The 17,547-nt window shown below is 42.3% G+C and overlaps 1 long non-coding RNA gene across 5 annotated transcripts in view; it reads right to left on the bottom strand.

Annotated features, from left to right (window-relative positions):
* Positions 1–17,547, bottom strand: part of LOC108448717 — a 77,298-nt gene that overhangs the window by 18,089 nt on the left and 41,662 nt on the right. For 4 of the 5 annotated variants that reach the window (XR_001864698.1, XR_001864704.1, XR_001864700.1 and 1 more), the window contains 2 exons: positions 7,912–8,013; positions 6,245–6,334 (listed from right to left, as the gene is read on the bottom strand). This is a non-coding gene — a long non-coding RNA (uncharacterized LOC108448717). The remainder of the gene's footprint in view (positions 1–6,244; positions 6,335–7,911; positions 8,014–17,547) is intronic. The other variant, XR_001864701.1, reaches the window with a different exon arrangement.

The following is a 17,547-nucleotide window of genomic DNA, read 5'->3' as shown; positions in this document are numbered from 1 at the left end:
GAGGAAGCTGGGGAAGGAGCAAGCATGGATGGATGGATAAGAAAAAACCTCATGTCTTTTTTGGCTAATCTTATGTATTTTCCTCTACTTTTCCACAATCATAAATCCAATGGGCTCCTCAAACCCCTCTCTGAGCTGTGCTCTTGCTCTGCTCCAGCACAAACTCAGGATGAAGAGGGACAGGGAAAGGCAGGTGAGTGCAGACTGAGCACTCGCAAAGGGGAGACCTCCCCACCAACCTTGCCAAATCAACACTGCACTGACATAAATATGCACCATTCCTGCATATAAAATCTGCATTTCTTTTTTATTTGCGTTGGAAATCCTGGCTCAGGCCTGTGGCTGGGATTGGGGTGGTGTGTGCTCCTCTCGTATTGCTTGCGGCCAGTTAGAAAAATCACATAATCCACCGCAGGTTTAAAACATAATTTAAACCTGCCAAGTCTCATAACTTCCAAGAAGGCAAATTTACCATAAAAAAAATGGTTTCCACTTACTAGATTTTATATTCAGATCTCTGGCACACGGGCTTGCCACCAAAGAAGCCTTTTATGCAAGCACATAATCAACGGAAGCCTTCATTTTCACTGCGGTTGGATTTAATGTGATAATGAATATTCCAGTGTCAGCTCTGGGTAAACGGATGGGGTTTCACCTCAGATTCCCTCCTCTCAGTATCTCACGCAGGCACAGGCTTGCTGAGTGGTAAATAATTTAGCAGCACCAGCAGAAGGACACCTGAGATGTGTTCCCAAGGCGGGCGGATGTGCTGCACTTGTGTCCTGCCCCGTGTTCCTGCTCTTGTAAACAGCAGCCGTGGAAAGGCTTTATTACCTATTTATATCTGGCCCTTGCAAAGGGGAACTCTTGGGAAAATGCACGGCTTCAGCGAGCTGCCTGGGGAAAAATCTCCCTTGGGTGGCCCATGGGCACCCAGGAAGGTCCATGGGTCCAGCACACAGTTCTGGGCAGGGAAGGTTGGTCGTGCATCCCAGACCAATGCCAGAGCCGTGAGGAATGCACGCTCCCTAATTAGCAGCATTTATTTTTATTGTCATTTGCAGAGCTACAGCTGATATTTCACATTGATTTGAGAGTCTCTCTGCGGTTTGCAAACATTTACTCACCCCATACGAGGTAAATTCTTTCATGCTCACTTTCAAGACACGGAATGTGGCTGAATTAATGTTACTGTGAAACCCTTCCCTGCCAGATTCCCCTGTTTGTCCCCAGATTTAACCTTTATTACCCAACCAGGCCTGCCTGGGGGAGCAGCTTTCCAACGCAATTGTTAGGGATCTGCTCTTTCTTTGGCCTTCTCACCTATATCCCAGTCATTGGCTGATGTTTTTCCTCTCCTTTTCTCCAGTTTCAAGTTTCCACTCCGACACCAAATGCTTCTCTCTTTTCCTACTGCTGTTAGCACGAGGCAGATCAAACAAACACAAAAGTGTTTTCTCAAAAAATAATCATTAAGCGGATCGTGGAGTTTGGTTCAAGTGACAGCTGAGTATTTGTTTCATTAATAAGTCATTTGCAATTAATTCCTGGAGTCATTTCTAAAAGAACATTGTGATGTTTCCATGGTTTTAAAGTGACAAAACACCAGTCATTCTTTGACAAAATTTCAGAGCAAAGTGCTCATAGGCATCCACTGGAAAAATCCAGCCTCTGATGAGGAGTGTCCCCGTGACGTGGGAATGTGGCTCCCATCAGTAGTGAGGCACCGACTCACAACATGCAAAGAACTGCAGGATTTAAGGTTGGAATTTCAGGTGCCTGGGTGCTCATGCTGCTCCATTCAAATGGTTAGTAATGAAATTATTGTAGTTAAGGGTTTTTTTCCTTTTAAGGCTCATAAACAACTCTTCTCTATGCTGGAAACATAACAAAATCTCCAATGCAAACAGTTCAATTTCTCTCTTTTCAATCAAGAGGGTGGATGAACAAATAATTGTTATCCTGCCTTTTGAAACTGAAGATGCTCCAGCTCACAAAGATTCCTGAGGCTCTAAAATCACACCAGGATGAGCACCTTTCCTTGGAGATCCAAGGGGCTCCATCCTCAACCTCCCAAAGTCACCTTCTGCTGGGGATGGAATAGGCACCACTTGCATTGATGTTTCATTCAGAATTAAATAACAGTTTACTGTCTTTCACAGTGTTCTTTCTAACCTTACAATATGGCACAATTTGGGAATAAATAGCACAAGAAAGTGTCTCTAATTCTGGGCATCAGCTCCACTTTCACTCTAAATCCTGAGTCCTGACACGTGGCCAGCAAAGATGAAGGACATTTCTAAGCCATAAAAACAATTACAATTGTTGTCATCTCACCTTGTCAGTAACCTTCCCCCAAAATTACAGGTTAGAGAGGTGTCTGTAATCATTAACAGCCTGGAGGAGAAGCACATTACCAAAGCAACAAACCTCTAATCAACAGAGCGGGAGCGGTGCAGGAGAGAAAAATAACTCCTCAACGAGCCAGTAGCAATAATTTTGTTTAAAAAAATAAAGATCTTACTCAGTACATATAGTTACCACCCCACAGTGGCAAAATTGACATGTTGGAAAAAGTGAACATGATAAATTTCTGCCTACTTGGGAATGTAATTTGCTGGAATTACACTTTTAGAGGGAAGTGCTTGCAGGTTTTCATATTCAGCAGCAAGAGGACTAATTCTGTCCGTGAACTGACACAGCTCTGAAATGAGAGATCTGGCAAAAAAAAAAAAATTGTGAAATATTTGGTTTGCAATTAAAAATGAAGACAAAATATTTTTAAAACTTAAAAATGCCCAGTTTCAAGCATCCTAGTGGAGATGAACAGATAAACTTGGGATCTGGAAAGCAAAGTTCTAGATCCACTTAAAAAATTCTTCAAGAGGAAAAGTTTTTAATTTGTCATGAATATCAGGTTAAAATGAATCTTTTAAATGTTTTTGCAATGTCCTAACTTATGGGCTAAAAAATTAATAAAGTTGGATAAGAGAATCTATAAAATATCCAGTAAGAAAAAATGGAAACAATCAATTTTGCACCTTCCATCAATACCCCAGGAGCTGCTACACAACTATTTCTATGATAAGATGTGACTTTGCCTTGAATGCAATTTGCAATCTATTAACTTGATCCAGTTTTCACTGAAGGAAATGAAAAGATTACCATTGACTCCAGTGAAAGCTGGATTAGGCTCTGTTCACATTCACAGTGGGGAGAGAAAAAAAAAAAAAACCTTAATGATTATTTATGCCAGAAATTCCAGTGCAAAAAGCAAAACTGGTGCAAATGTGTTGAAGAATTTGAAGAGAAAAATGAGCACAGTTGATATAAAATATAATTCCACTAAAAAGTAGAAGATTACTAATTACTCTGAATACGCTTATAGAGAAGCTATAGATGTAATTAAATGGCACAAATATGCTTTGAAATCCAATTATAGCAACGGAGCAATGATTGCACAGTTGCATGAAGAGTTAAAATAAAATATGATAGCAGATAAATGGGTATATTAGAAAGGCATTATTAGATTTCCTTGCATTTATCCACCACCGAGTGCCACCAACCCTTCAAGCCAGGGACAAATAGGAGAAAACAGATAGAGGAGAGAGATTGAGGTCTCCTGCTAAATATAGACAGCAACAACTGAGATATTTCTACTAAAAAAGATAAAAGGAGAGATACCAGCTACCCATACATGACATATAACAAATCAAAATCCTGAGTCTTATTCACAGTCCTGCAGTTCCAGCAGAATTATCAACTTTTGTAAACACCAAACCATAAAAGGAGTAAAACTCGAAAAGGATTTACTGCAGGAAGTCGAAAAATCTCCAAGAAAACACAATATACCAATAAAGAGCCAATTATTGCACCATCAATATTCGGCAGTGGACTATCAGGGCAAAAATATGCAGATTCCATTAGGAAAAAATACAGCCATGCCTATCCTTTGGCAGGAGAACATTACTTAGAGATGAGAAAAGGGACCTGCACTTTATTTGTAGGTTTAAATAATAATTTGATACTTTACCCATTATGTTGAGAAATTAACATTTAGAGGAAACAAATGCGCTTCCCGTTCTGATTTAAAACTAAGTCAGTTCTTGCTCTGCTTTCTCTTGTCCTTGGAATTCACATTGCCTTAAAATATATGGATATTTATGGCATGTAAGAGGTATTTATAGTATATTCAAGGTTTGCCAAATTTTGAAATCCAAGGGAAATATTCACCAGTTGCCAGTAACTTGCTCATCTCTCTTACAACCTTACCTGGTTTTAAAATTCAAACATAAACGAGGCACAGCTTGCAAGAGGTTTTTGTGAGAACTCCTCTCTGGTGAATTGGTAAATGCTTCTTTGGGAGGTTCCCAATCAATAAACACCTGCATTCAGCCCTATTTCCCAGTTTATCCCCATTTTGCTGTCACAGGGAGAGGGCTCATAAGAGGTTTTATTTTATGAGGTCACATGGACTGTGTCTGCCCCTCCCCAGGTACAAGTTGGGCTATTAACTTAATCAAAGAGGGGGGGGAAAAAGATCAAAAATAACCCCTAAAAATAATCTCTCATCCTGCTTTTGCTGCAACACTACAAAGACAAACAGAAACATCCACATGCTCAGCTCTGCCTTGGCTAAGCAGGTCTCATAAATGTCTGAATTTCCCATTATGGCCATGATTTCTAGAGGGAGATGAAATCTTTACCTCTCTCTAAATTGATGGGAGTCTCCCTCCTCCCTTCAGATGCCAGAATATGGAAGTAGAAGACTCTCCCTCTGAAGGCTGTATTTTATAATACTCTGATGAGATGCCTTTTGATTTAGGGTTGGCATGAAGGAAGAAAAAAACCCCGTGTAGTCTGCCAGCTCATCTAACCCAACTTTAATCACTTACTGTGTAGACAGCTATATCTGAGCCACTCATCTAAAATCCCTTTAAAGTCAATGGTGAGAAATAGATGTTTTTAGGATGCAATTAATTGATTGGAAGGAAGTGGGATCTATCACATATGGAAAAGAATTATGACCCAAAGCGTTCTGCTTTTCCTCATTTACTTTAGAGGAGTTCGCACATCTGCATTTGAACAGTCACCCGGAACAGGTGAGAAGAATATCTCCAACCACTATTAACAAATCTCTCTTGGTGGTTTTTAATCTGTTTTCCTGTTCCCCTCCCTTCTGTTCCCACACCCAGTCTCTCCTGAGATACCAGTTCCATTTTTTTGCATCACAAGCCCATTAACTGCTCAAAGAGATGGGTTCATCCATCTGATGCTAATGAAAACTTTTGGATCGCGCACTGGGGCCAGAAGAACTGATCCATCAGGTTTAAAAAAGACACTAATGGATATTTTCATGCCAACTGTCACAGTAATACTTGGAATAAGGCGAATAACAAAAAACTTCCTACAGCTGTGCCACCCCCCCAAGGGCCCTTCAGCTCCCAGGACTGTGGGTGGTCACCACCAAAATGTACCAGAAAACTATGGTGGATCCTGAGAGTTTAAGGAGCTGGGATGAGGATTTTCATGGAGACAAAGGAAAATATTCCCCCTCAAGAAGATGTGGCACATCTGTCACCTTGAACACACAGCAAACTTCTGGGGGAAGAAAAATTAATAATAATAAATTTCCCTTCATCAAGTGAGACCCAATGAAGCCAACCTGAAACAAGTTTTGCCAGACTTGAATATTGTGGAGCCCCCCAAAACCTTTCTTTTGCTGCTCTACCACCCAAAGCACAACCCTGTGCAATTTTACTCTGCTCTGATGAGCTGGTGAACCACAGGCTATTTCCTCTCACCCACCAAAGAACACCATTGTGCTGCAGGTCTTTGAGGAATCTGCTGCTCACTCTGACATAAGGGAGTCAGTTTTGTTTCATGTTTCCCTCATTCTGGGTATTCATCTTCAAAGTGCCTCACATGCAACCGGGGAGCCTTAGAAGCCTATCAGGGGCAATTCAAAGAGCTTTGCACAGAGCAGGAGGGGGCTCCTGTTCAAAGCTGCAGCTTTGCATCCGCCAGAGAGGAGCAGATTCAAACCCAAAGAGGTCACTTCACCTACCTGTAAGTGGGATCTCATATTCAGAAGACTCTAACTAAAAATAAGGGATATTTAGACAGTGTGATAACTGAAACCCTTGAGGCGATGCTCTTTCTCACTCCCTCACACACAGAGCAATGTCTCCTTTAGAGAAAACCTCAAAACCCCGGGAGACATAATGGCCTCCAGAAAACTTACTCATGTATTAGCTCCAGCTGTAGCATCCTCCTGGTTTGAGCACAAAAGTTTCCAACAAGCTGGACCACCACAGACCTCTGTTCAAACTGCCTGAAACAAGGAAACTACAATAAACACTTGTTCAGCACAGGATGGAGCAGCAAAAACACTGATTTCTTTCAATTACCCAATTTAATGCCATAGGGAGGAAATATTTTGCTTGGTTCAGAAAGTACCTGTTCTGTGGTCAGACCTGGAAGCCCCCAGATAAGATAAGGGCTCTGCTTGGATGGGCACTGTCTAAACACAGAGTAATTCAGAGCTGCTTGCCCCAGAATTTACCACTTACCCAGGAAATATAGAAAAGTACAGAAGAAAACTCTGTTGTCTGAAATTTAGACACGGAGAACTGAGACGAGGGGACATGCAGGTTCAGGTACAGATGTTTAATATCATTGATGAGGTTGAGAAAATCAGAAAAGGATTTGTAAAGAAACAGAAGCATAATGGTTTTACAGATTGTCTGTGGAGTCTTTGTAACAGACACTTGATACTTCTAAAAACTATTTCGATTAAGTCATTGTAACACCTCGTTTTATGAGATGTAGTAGCTCTGCATCTGCAAGGGAATCTCCTCTTTGCTACTGGGAGAGGCCAGTGGCATCTCTGGGATTTAATCCCATTGCACTGAGTTAGCAGGGTCTCTCTCCCTGCTCCCATCACACACCTGATGTGGCCACATTCCTCCTCCTTCCAACATCCACACCCCAGACACGAATCCCACCTCTGTACAGTTTCTCCCACCTGTAACAGTTCTTCAGTTTCTGTTGTCTCCAAGGACTTTTTTTCTCTTTTTTTAAATACTAGATTAAAATGCACATCATCCTGCACTGCTTTCTCAGCCTCCTCTTATTCACATTGTATTTTTATTAAAAGCTGTAAAGCCTTTGGGACAGTCTGTGCCTGAATGGCACTTCACAGATACACTTGCATTACTCCCCATATCAATTTTTTCTTTTTATTAGAAGTCCCTGGGTTTGTTTTTCTTTTAACCTCAATTTAAACATCCCCTCCATTGCCATGCTTCATTTTGCTGCAGTGCTGACTGTGATGTTTCAGGTTCACTGTGCTCCCTCCACATTTGGGTTATAACAGCAGGCCAAGATGGATCATAAACTTTATGTCTGATTCCTCTTCTTATGTAACATTTGTGGGATTTTTTCACATTTTTCTACTTAGCAAATGCATTACTCCTTAAAAGCACCTGATCAAGTTTACTGAGATCTGTAAGATAATGCTAAAATTTAATTTAATTGCCAAATTATGCTCGAGCTGCACATACACAGCTACAGCCCAGTTTGGACAAGGCATCTCTCCAGAAGAGCATTTTGAGGCCTCTTCACACTGTAAGGAACACACACTGTGCTCAAACCTGCTCTCAGAGGGTTTCCAACCCTGCTTTTGCAACATGATTCCTTTTGTCCGTGTTTTGTCCTCACTCCTGTTGCTCTTGCTCTGACCTCACCTGGAGCAAGGAGGCTGCAAGAGCAATCCATTTATGCCCCAAATGTTTCCTGGGTTGTAAAATAGCATAAAAGTACAAATGAAGAGCCTCACGCTATTTTTCTTCCTGCTGTGTGCAATCAAGCCAGAAAGTATCCCTTACTCCCAAAAAACCTGCAAATTACCTTGGCATACCTGAGCCACCAGCAGCAACACGACATTGGGAATATTTTCTCCCCCTGCTGAGCTCCTCCACAGGTCTGGGATGCTGTCTGTTTCCACAATGCCTGGTTGGAAACAAAAATCCTGCATGTGAATGAAATGCTAAACCTTTGCCACCAAAATATATGAAGTTTTAAAGAACTTCGCATCACTTCAGATATTGCAGGGTTGACCCCATATATCTGTGGAGTCTGAAAGGGAAATAGATTTAACACAGCCAAGAAATAATCACAGGAAAGCATTTTGGATTCAGCCAAGGAGGAAGTAAGGCAGTCTATTTTCTTCAAAGCAAGCTGAGGCCACCGCTCACTGTATTCAAATACATCAATTAGAGAGAGTTTTAATGGAAAAGGATTAAAAAGTACAAAAGTACAACAAACAGCATCACTGCAGTGTCCAGGAGGATGAAACAAATTCCTTTTGTGGTGGGTATGATTACAGAATTGCTAAAAAAAGAAAGAGAGGAGAAATGGAAGAAAGCTTTTGTGTACCTTGACCAGAATTGCTGTGACAGCACCATAAGCCCAGGACACTGCAGCCACGTGCATTGTGGAATTCAGTCCCCACGCCCCCAGTCTCACTGGCAGCACTCAGATCTGAACTCCAGTTCTGTATTTCCTCTTTCCTTCTAGCCAGGGAAATGCAGTATTTCATCAGTGCATAGCTTTAGATAAGGTTATCTTTCTTTAAGTCTCTTCAAATTGTATCTGTACTGTCCCAGGTTATTGCAAACTGTTTGCTTCACTCTACTTCCATCCACATTCTCATTTCCAAGACCTGTGCCATTCAGTTCCATCTTCCTTAAAAGTTTTGGTATTGAGTTCTTCATATGCCTAATTTGGGCTTAATTCGAGCCTGGGGTAAATCGTTACAACTCAGATGAAGTCAATAGGAGCACAGTGACTTACATCAGCTTTGTGTCAGTAAATACTGACAAGATTGATCTCAAACTTTTTCAGAACAAAAGATTTCTGGAGATGGATTAAACAACATAAATGCTGAGCTGTTTTGCCAGACTGCAAATGGCATAACACAAGCTTTGTGTGACATCTCTGAATTATCCCTTCGTGGTAATGTTGACATTACATGGTATTGACTCATGGAAGAAGCTTAAATACCCTTTTAAGTTTTCAAGACTCTTTGACAAAGCACTATTTCATTAACAAAATGTTAATGGAATCCAGGAAGCCTGAGTCTCCAGAAGAGCCTGCTGGCTGCAAGGAGCTCTGCTGGCTGGCCGGGGGATGTGGCTGCACAGAGCAAAGCAATCCTGAATTTTAGGCAACAGGAAAGGAAGCATTTCAAGCAGGGCACTCACTGGTTGAGGGAGAGGGACCCGAGGGCACTTCCACAGCCCTTCACTGAAGGACTACCACACCTTCTGCTGGAGAAGGTCAAAATAGCACAAATTAGGAAATGCATCACACAAAGTGAACTGGCAGAGGCAGCAGGGTTGGCATCAGCTTGGAGTTAAAACTTCTTGCTGGGAAAAGGAGAAGGACCTGGAGAGCATTGCCGCAGGGATCACCTGCTCTGGGGTCACCTTTGGGAACAGGGAATTATGTGCTAAAATTGCTCTAAGAATGCTGCTAATCACAGAACCACTTATATCGGAAAAGATCTCCAAGACCATCAAGTCCCTCTGTTAATAACAGAATGGCTCTCAAATAAGTACAGGGTTTATATTTGATGGATTTGCTGCTAGGAACAGGTCTTGGCTTTCAGGTTCTTGACCCAGTCCAGACCAGGGACTTGGTGGGGAGGCAGGGGCAGCACAGCTGGCACAGGTGTCCCCTGTCACCCCCAGGACCATGGGGGGAATCACCACTGCACCAGTGAGGAGCACACCAGAGACTGGGTCTCACCCCAGCCAGAACCTCCCACCTGTGAAGAGCAGAGAGCAGGTTCTCTCCTTCAGAGAGCAGTAGATTGCTCTTGAACAGCCACTCACAAATCTTTTTATCAATAAACTTGGATTTATCTAAAATGCCTCTCAGGACTGTGCCATGCTCCCAGCACCTTTCCAACACTGATCTCTGTAGAGAAACCCTTTGTAAGTCAAAGGAAAGGTGACAGACCTTCTCAAGAGCAAAGTTTTCTCCCACACTGAGTACTCAGATTTTCAAACTTCAGCTTTTCTGCCATTTCAATCATTTCTGTGATTGCTATGTAATAAGGCAAATCATTATTAACCAAAAAGATTGGAAGGGCTGGGCAGGGAAATAATAAACCTCTGTCCATTTGACAGCATTTTGTACACCAACAGCTTCCACATTCCCTCCCAAGGGTTCATTTCATCTGCTCCATGGCCTCACATAAAGCAATGAGTGCAAGAAAATAATGTGAAAAAAAATATTGAAAGTTCAGTGCATAAATGCAACACTTGACTGCAGCACTCAAGGGCCACCTTGCTGCCTGAAACCACTTCTTTTTAATTGTTTACATTTCAAGTTGATAAAATTCACAGTAGTAAAGATAACTTTGCCTGACTTCCAGCAGAAGCTGTGATGAGAAGCTGATGGGGAGGGGGGGAGGTCTCTGAGATGTGTTTGCATGCATTTGTGCAATATATTAAAAATAAAGAAATAAATGAGGAAAGAATCACACACAAATAACAGGTTCCATCAAACATGGCAGGGCTGTGAAACACAGCTGCACTCAGGTCCTGGTGGCTGGATCAAGGGGGAAGGAACCCTGGTGTTAATGACAGGGTACCCTCACGGGACTGCACTCCACATCCATCATCACCTCCAGCACGGACCAGGGATTGAAAAGGAAGAAAAAGATCCTCTGACACATCTGAATGATGGACAAAGGGCTCATTCCCTGGCTGAAAACAGGCATTTGGGGACAATAGCAAAAGCTTCCTACACCTCTCCCCAACTCCTATGTAGCCAGGTGTGTGAAGTGACGCTGATGGTCCCTTCTGTCCCCAGGGTGATGCTCCTCTCAACAGCACATCACCCTCGTGGGATAGTTGGCTTGAATTCAAGTCAAATGACCTGTGTCTTGAGAGGTGAACAAGCACAACCATCAGCAGTCTGATGCCCCAAGGAGAAGACAAAAACTCCTGCAGAAAGGGAGGAAAGATTTTGTGCCAGGAGATGATTCATTTTTCCAAGTACCTTGCTGCTCTCCAAAGGAGAGGAGGAAAGCTGCACTGCCTGAAGTCTGCTTGGCTGCACTGCACCGATGCCAAGGAGCCTGCAAATCCTCTCCTCAGGGGATTTGCTCCAGCACAAGGCAATCCCACCTCTCAATACTCCACCAAAACACAAGAGAAAAGTGCCCAGAACACATCCCTGGCAGCAAACCAGCTCCCGGTCTGCCCTCCAAAATCCTCCAGCTAAGAGACGTTCCTCAAATTCTTGATGTAATTAAACTGGAAATCAAAGATTGAGGCTCTTCAAGGATAACCAAATAAAGTCCCGGATGGTTGCTATGGTGATAATGGCCACACCAGAGCTCAACATCTGCACAGACTATGAGCAAAGGATCCAGGTGAGATTTCAGGGCTCCATATTCCTACCAGTGTGGAAATTCAATAACTTAATAAAAGAGAAAGGGAAGAACACACAGAGCCTTCCTCAAAGTTTTCTTCGATAATACCATAGGTTTCAGTATAAAACAATTTAAAGAACTTCTAGAAAAATCAAAATTCAAGGGAATTCGAGGGAGAAAGACATTTTGATCTTGACTGCAAAGTGTGGCACTCGCTCAAGGACACTGAACTTTGTGATCTCTCCGGGGTCGCGAATTTTCCACATGAATTAACAGACGTCCTTTGAGCTGCAGAGACCGAGCAGGACTTTTATCCCGGCTGAAGATCTGCCCCACGATGTTCACATCCCATTGCCAGGAAAGCATCTCCCACCCTCCAGATAGCCTTGGTCAGAGCCCTCTGTGAATAAGCACTTTATAATGTGAGACACTTGCTGTGCAGTGGGTCACTGGAGCAGGGTTGAGAAAGGGACATTCACATCTGAAGTCACAAATCTCCACAGTCAACGCTGAAAAAATTAGCTCTGTCTCAAAGGCTCTTACAGACCTAAGAGAATCAACACGCTCAAAGAACACATTGCTGCAATGTGTTAGCCAAGGTTAGGGAGAATGGGAAACCCTCAGGTTTTGGAAATCAATCTGTGCATGGCACAAGGCTTTCTCTCCTTCTAAACCTGAGACAAATGCAGGTTGTGTTTGTCGTACTCTCAGAGAAACCTGACATCAAAATCTCTCACTCTCATTTGAACAGGACAACAACACCCCAGAGGCACAAAGACAACTGGAAGGCAGCAGTTCTGCACAAGAGGCATTTTAATTCTAGAACTCCACTGCATGCCCCTCGTGCTTACACACATTTCTGTCCATTCTCTGCATTTACACCCATTGTTTTTCTTCAGCTGCCACATTTAACCCCAACTACTGTGACCATAAATTTAAAAAAAACACTTAAAAGACCCCCAAACAGCAAACTCAACAACATTTGCAATTGCATTAATATAAAACTCACTAGACACAACTGGCACCACACAGGAGGATTTTTCTTTCCCAGTCCTAGGAAGGAGTTTAGTTGAGCTGAGATTAATTTAATTGAGCTGAGCTGTTGCTCACCCTCCTTCCTGCTACACAGGTGCCTCTCCCCAGCTGTTCCCCAAGGAAAACATTCACTCCTCCAGAAGGAAAACACCTGTGTGGTACCAGGCACTGCTGATTGTCATGAGGTGAGGGGGTAGTTACTATCTCTGCAGGACAACTCTAGGAATCAGCCCTCTTTTTTTAATCTCTGGATGGGTCTTTAAATCAAAGATTAAAGAAGCCAGATAAGGTTTACAAAAACTGATAATCCCAGCCCAGACACTTTCCAATCATAAATACTTGTCATTCTTAGCATAATATGCAACTGTCAATACACTGTTGTTTCAGGCACGTTTAGGTACCCCATAGAAATGACTTTATGCTGCTATTATTCCTAAAGAACTTCAGATGGGTTTGGATCTATCATCATTCATCATGTCAGCCCCTCTACGGGTAGTTACACACACTTTGTCTGCTCGGGTTTATCTAATAGCCAGCCTTGGGTTTTATTAATTTCCACTGGTTTGCAGAAACTACAGAGCTCCTATGCTCTTTTATAAATTATCTCTGAACTTATATCCATTTTCCATGAAAACCCAGACGTGCTTTAAAGGTACTTCAGCTCTTCCAGCGCTGCTGCTTCCTTAAGAAGGGCATCCCAAATGCCTGATGTGGTTTGGATTTCTCTGGTGTTTGTTAGCTGGAATTTAAACTTAAGGAGAAGCATTTTTTGGGTGTTTCTGATAAATGGATTCCCAAGGGCAAAAAACTGATTTGTGTGGTGGGTTTTTCTCATCTTGAATGTTCAGCAGCCTGAGTTGAGCTCAAACCTTTTACTCTTCAATTTTGCATCTGTGGGATTAGGGAGCATCCCTATGGAAGTAGAGATAGAGAAAATCTGAATTTTCCTTGTCATTATTCCCTTGCCCAGAGAAGCTGTGGCTGCCCCTGGATCCCTGGAAGCGTCCAAGGCCAGGTTGGATGGGGCTTGGATCAACCGGGGATGGTGGAAGGTGTCCCTGCCTATGGCAGGGGATGGAACAAGAAGGTCTTTGAGGTCCCTTTCAACCCAAACCGTTCCATGACTCTATGATGATTGAGGAAATAAATTCTCTTGATATATATATGAAGATTACAAAATACCTGCTTATCTATCAGGCATAAATCCCATCTAGATACCCAGGTGTAAGCGCACGGATCTGTTAAATCACTACAACTTTAGTTTCTGAACTTTCCAGTTGAAATCAGGTCACTGCCAAAACCATAATTGCTAATTTAGCAGTTCTGCTGCAGAGAAAGAAAAGAAAAACAGAACAAATATTTAATGTGTGTATATATATACGTGTATCTATGTATACGTATTCAAAACATTGCATATCTTTCCTCTAGAATGTTACTTTATTCTATTTTACAGAGGATTTCTCTGTTCCTCAGTGAGTTTATGCTCTGTCAAATCTGTGTAAGAGGCAGGCGTAGATCAGGGCAAGGCCTGATGAGGGAAGAAAGGCTGCCATGGCATCCAGAGTCCTGACCATGGGTACAGCCACCATCCCAAGGCCACACAAGTCCCATGTGCCTTCCACAGCATCAGTCCCACAAGCCAAGGCTCCAAAGAAACAGCTCCTGCTCAGGATGGGAACCACACTGGGGTGGCCTGGGGTCTGTGGCTCCCAAATGCCTTCCCTGACTCATGTCCAGCCCTTGGCCCACCTTGGGAGTCTCTGGAGTTGGAGCTCCTCCCTGCCCTGGGTTCCATGGGCACGGAGAGTCCCAGAGGTGCTTCCCATCTTCAAACACTTCCCCTTGGAGCACTGCAGCCACCTGTTCAGCACAGTAAAATATCCAACCCATTTAATGAGGCTTCTGGTAAAATCATCCCTTTGAAGTCCCTCAGACCACGACAGCAATTAACTCCAGACCCATCCTCACTTCTGTTGTTTTACCTCAGATCATTCAAGACCAACAACATCACCGAGAGTGCAAATTATTTCCCTGCAGAAGCAGTGAGGGAATGTCTCATATCCAGTGGTTCCAGCCAGCTGGCAAAGTGACCTGACTGCAATCACAGGCACAACCTGGGGGTCCTCCAGCGTCCCTGGGCTCATCCAGGAATTTTAATAATGTCCCTTTTGCAGACTGAAGCCTGCAAGGAAATTCATTGCGTTTAAGACTGGCAGCGTTTAGGGATGAATCTACTGTAGGTATAGAGAGGGCAGGTAATGATGGCATCACAGGACAACAAAATACACAAATGGGATCATGAACTGTGGCACCTCTCATTGACACTGTCCCCAAGCACATCCTGCTGCAGCATCACGTGTACATGTGGATATTCAAAAGCTTTTCCCCAAATGTGCACAATGTGGATTATTTCCATTGTAATTGTTTATAACAATGCACATTAAAAGCAAGCATGACATCAAGTGGACTATAAATAATAGAATTTTGAAAAGGCAAAAGGATCTCACTGAATATGAGTTTCTCCACATTAGAAAGGGGAGAAATAATAAATGAAGAAGATCATGAGCAATAGATACACAGCCAGAGGTTGTTAGTCTAAAACTGCCCTTGGAAAAAACTTCTTCAAGGTTTTCTGTTTGCTTTATTTCTGTTTCTGGTTTTTTATTTGCTTTGGGTTTTGTTTTTAAAGCGAGCAAGAATAAGGATAAAAGGAAACTAATTCCCCACTAAAGGGCCTCCTACAGCCAGAGCAGGAAGACCTGCTGGCTCCAGGAACCCCTGCCAGGGGAGGGGACACACAGCCCCCCAAATGGGGCTCCAGACAATGATCCTCACTGGTGGCAACACGGATATCACAGGGAAAACAGCAGAGGATCCGATTCCTTCTCCTGCTCTGTGTCTGAGGACACCCCCCACACATTGATCCATTGGCCAAGACGGCATTTCCCAAACCCTGAGGGCAGAACAAGCCACTCCCCAGCTAAAAAAGCAGGAGAAATGGTCACAGTCTGGAATTCTGTGAGAAATCCCAGTATTTTCCCAAGTGCAGAACATAAAAGTTTCTTAAAAGACCTCTGAAAAGTTCCTAAAAAGATTCCGGCAAAGTTGAGTTTGAGAAAGCATTTTATGGAAATGTTCCATTTTAATGAGGTGCAGTGGGAGGCTGAAGATGTTCCAGTTGCCCAATTGGAACAAAATATAAGGCAAAGAACTGGGAAACAGGAAAGTACAGTATAAATAAATAAATTAATAAACAAACCAAAATTAAAGAAGCCTAAACAAACTAAAATATTTCAGCACTATCAAAATGAAACACCTCATCATTATACTGACAGAGATGAGAGTCAAATGGTGCATTGGAACATGTTTCCTCTCAAAAGTCATTATAATCAATAAAATTCCAATAGAAAATTTCATTTTTGTTCAGACTGGGGTTTGGATTCTGAGCTGTTGGAACAGGCTGTGACTCTCTTTCCCCCCAAGAAAATTGCTGCTGTCCCAACATCCTCTGCAAAGCTGATGCAGGAGAATGGAATTGTTACTCATTCTTACTGAAGAAAACCTATGTTTCCTATCAAATTGGTGCTCTTGGCTGATTTCTCAGCAAAAATGCTTTAAGGAGAGGCAAAGCAAAGCTATTGTTCCCCAGACTTTCTTCCTGTAAGGACCCATCCTACAGTGCATTTACTGGTATGCTCTGAAAAACCATAAATCATTTTGACAACGTGATACTTGTCAAAATAAAGGCATAAAATACATCTTGGAATAAAATCTCCTCAATCATATTTATTTGTTTGCTCGCTGGTGCCATTTGGCTTTTCTCAGTGGGTTTCCCAGTCGTTAGGGGGAATTAGTGAGATTCTGCTGGAAAAACAGCCCCATGTGCATATTCACACACTGAATTTCTGCATCCAGCACTGTGCACTCATTCAAGAGAACTAAAAATAAAGCTTTCAAAGGACACTTCAGCTTTCCTGCTGTATTTTTTTTCCCTTTTCCAGCTTTTTCCCCCATCCCCCTCACCAAATATTCCACTAATGCTCAACGGTGGCGTGGTTTAAGGGAGTCCTGCATGGAAAGCTCCTTCAGCTGCTTAGCCCAACAGCATAAATTTGATCTCGTAATTAGTATTCAGCTCAGCATCTTGGATAGAAACCAATGTTACAGCCAAGAGGTGGTTTAAATCACATAAATCATAGATCAATGACAGAACTCTAAGCACTGGATAGATTACAAAAGTAAGCTTTAGTTAAAAATAGATTAACCATTTCCCTGCAGGAATTCCTTCAAAAAAGCCCTGAATATAAAACAAATAAAATTAAATCTGATAATTTTTTTTTCCTAATGTATGCATATACTAGATGAATTGTTCTTTCCCTTGACAGTTACACACTGATTAAAGAAATGTGTTAACATGCTATTTCAATGGAAAATATTGTAAATTGTGGGGACTTTAATTTTTTTAATGAGCCTTTAATAGTCAAAAAGTACATCCCAGCAATATTGTGTACAGCCAGGCTTATAACACAAACCTAGCAGCTAACAGATACCTCTTCAGCTGCTGGTTTTATAAAAAGCGTAAAAATCATTCCAAAACCAAGAAAAATGTTTTTAAGGAGCATTTTAAAGTGTTTTGTGTTTTAAATTTAACTAAGGAAGCACCCAGTCGTAGGAAGCATCACAAGCCATCAGCTGTCCTGATTAAGTGCCCACAGGGATACTCAGCGTCTTGAAGGATTGTGCCCAAGATCACCAAATTGTTACAAGTTCAAGGGACAAGGAAATATGAGGCTGAATCTCTTCTCCTTGACTAAGAAATGTAGGAGGGTTTGGCTCCTGCAAGGTAATTCTCTCTCAGTGTAAACTCCAGGACAGAGAGTGTCACCCAGGAATCTTCCCTGCAGCCTGGAAACTGCAGATGTAAATTTGAAGTGTGTTCCTGCTCCTGCACATTGCACTGTGTTTGCCTCCCATTGGGTCACAAATTATTCAGAAGAAATAAAAAATAAAGAAAGAAAAAAATTAAAACAAAAAAAGACTTGCCAGCGTCTGAAGGACAATTT

The sequence above is a fragment of the Corvus brachyrhynchos genome, unplaced genomic scaffold (genome assembly GCF_000691975.1).
Source record: "Corvus brachyrhynchos isolate BGI_N302 unplaced genomic scaffold, ASM69197v1 scaffold220, whole genome shotgun sequence".
In the NCBI taxonomy this organism is placed as follows: domain Eukaryota; kingdom Metazoa; phylum Chordata; class Aves; order Passeriformes; family Corvidae; genus Corvus; species Corvus brachyrhynchos.
The sequence above is the reverse complement of the archived record's forward strand: the minus strand, read 5'-3'. Positions and strand labels throughout refer to the sequence as shown.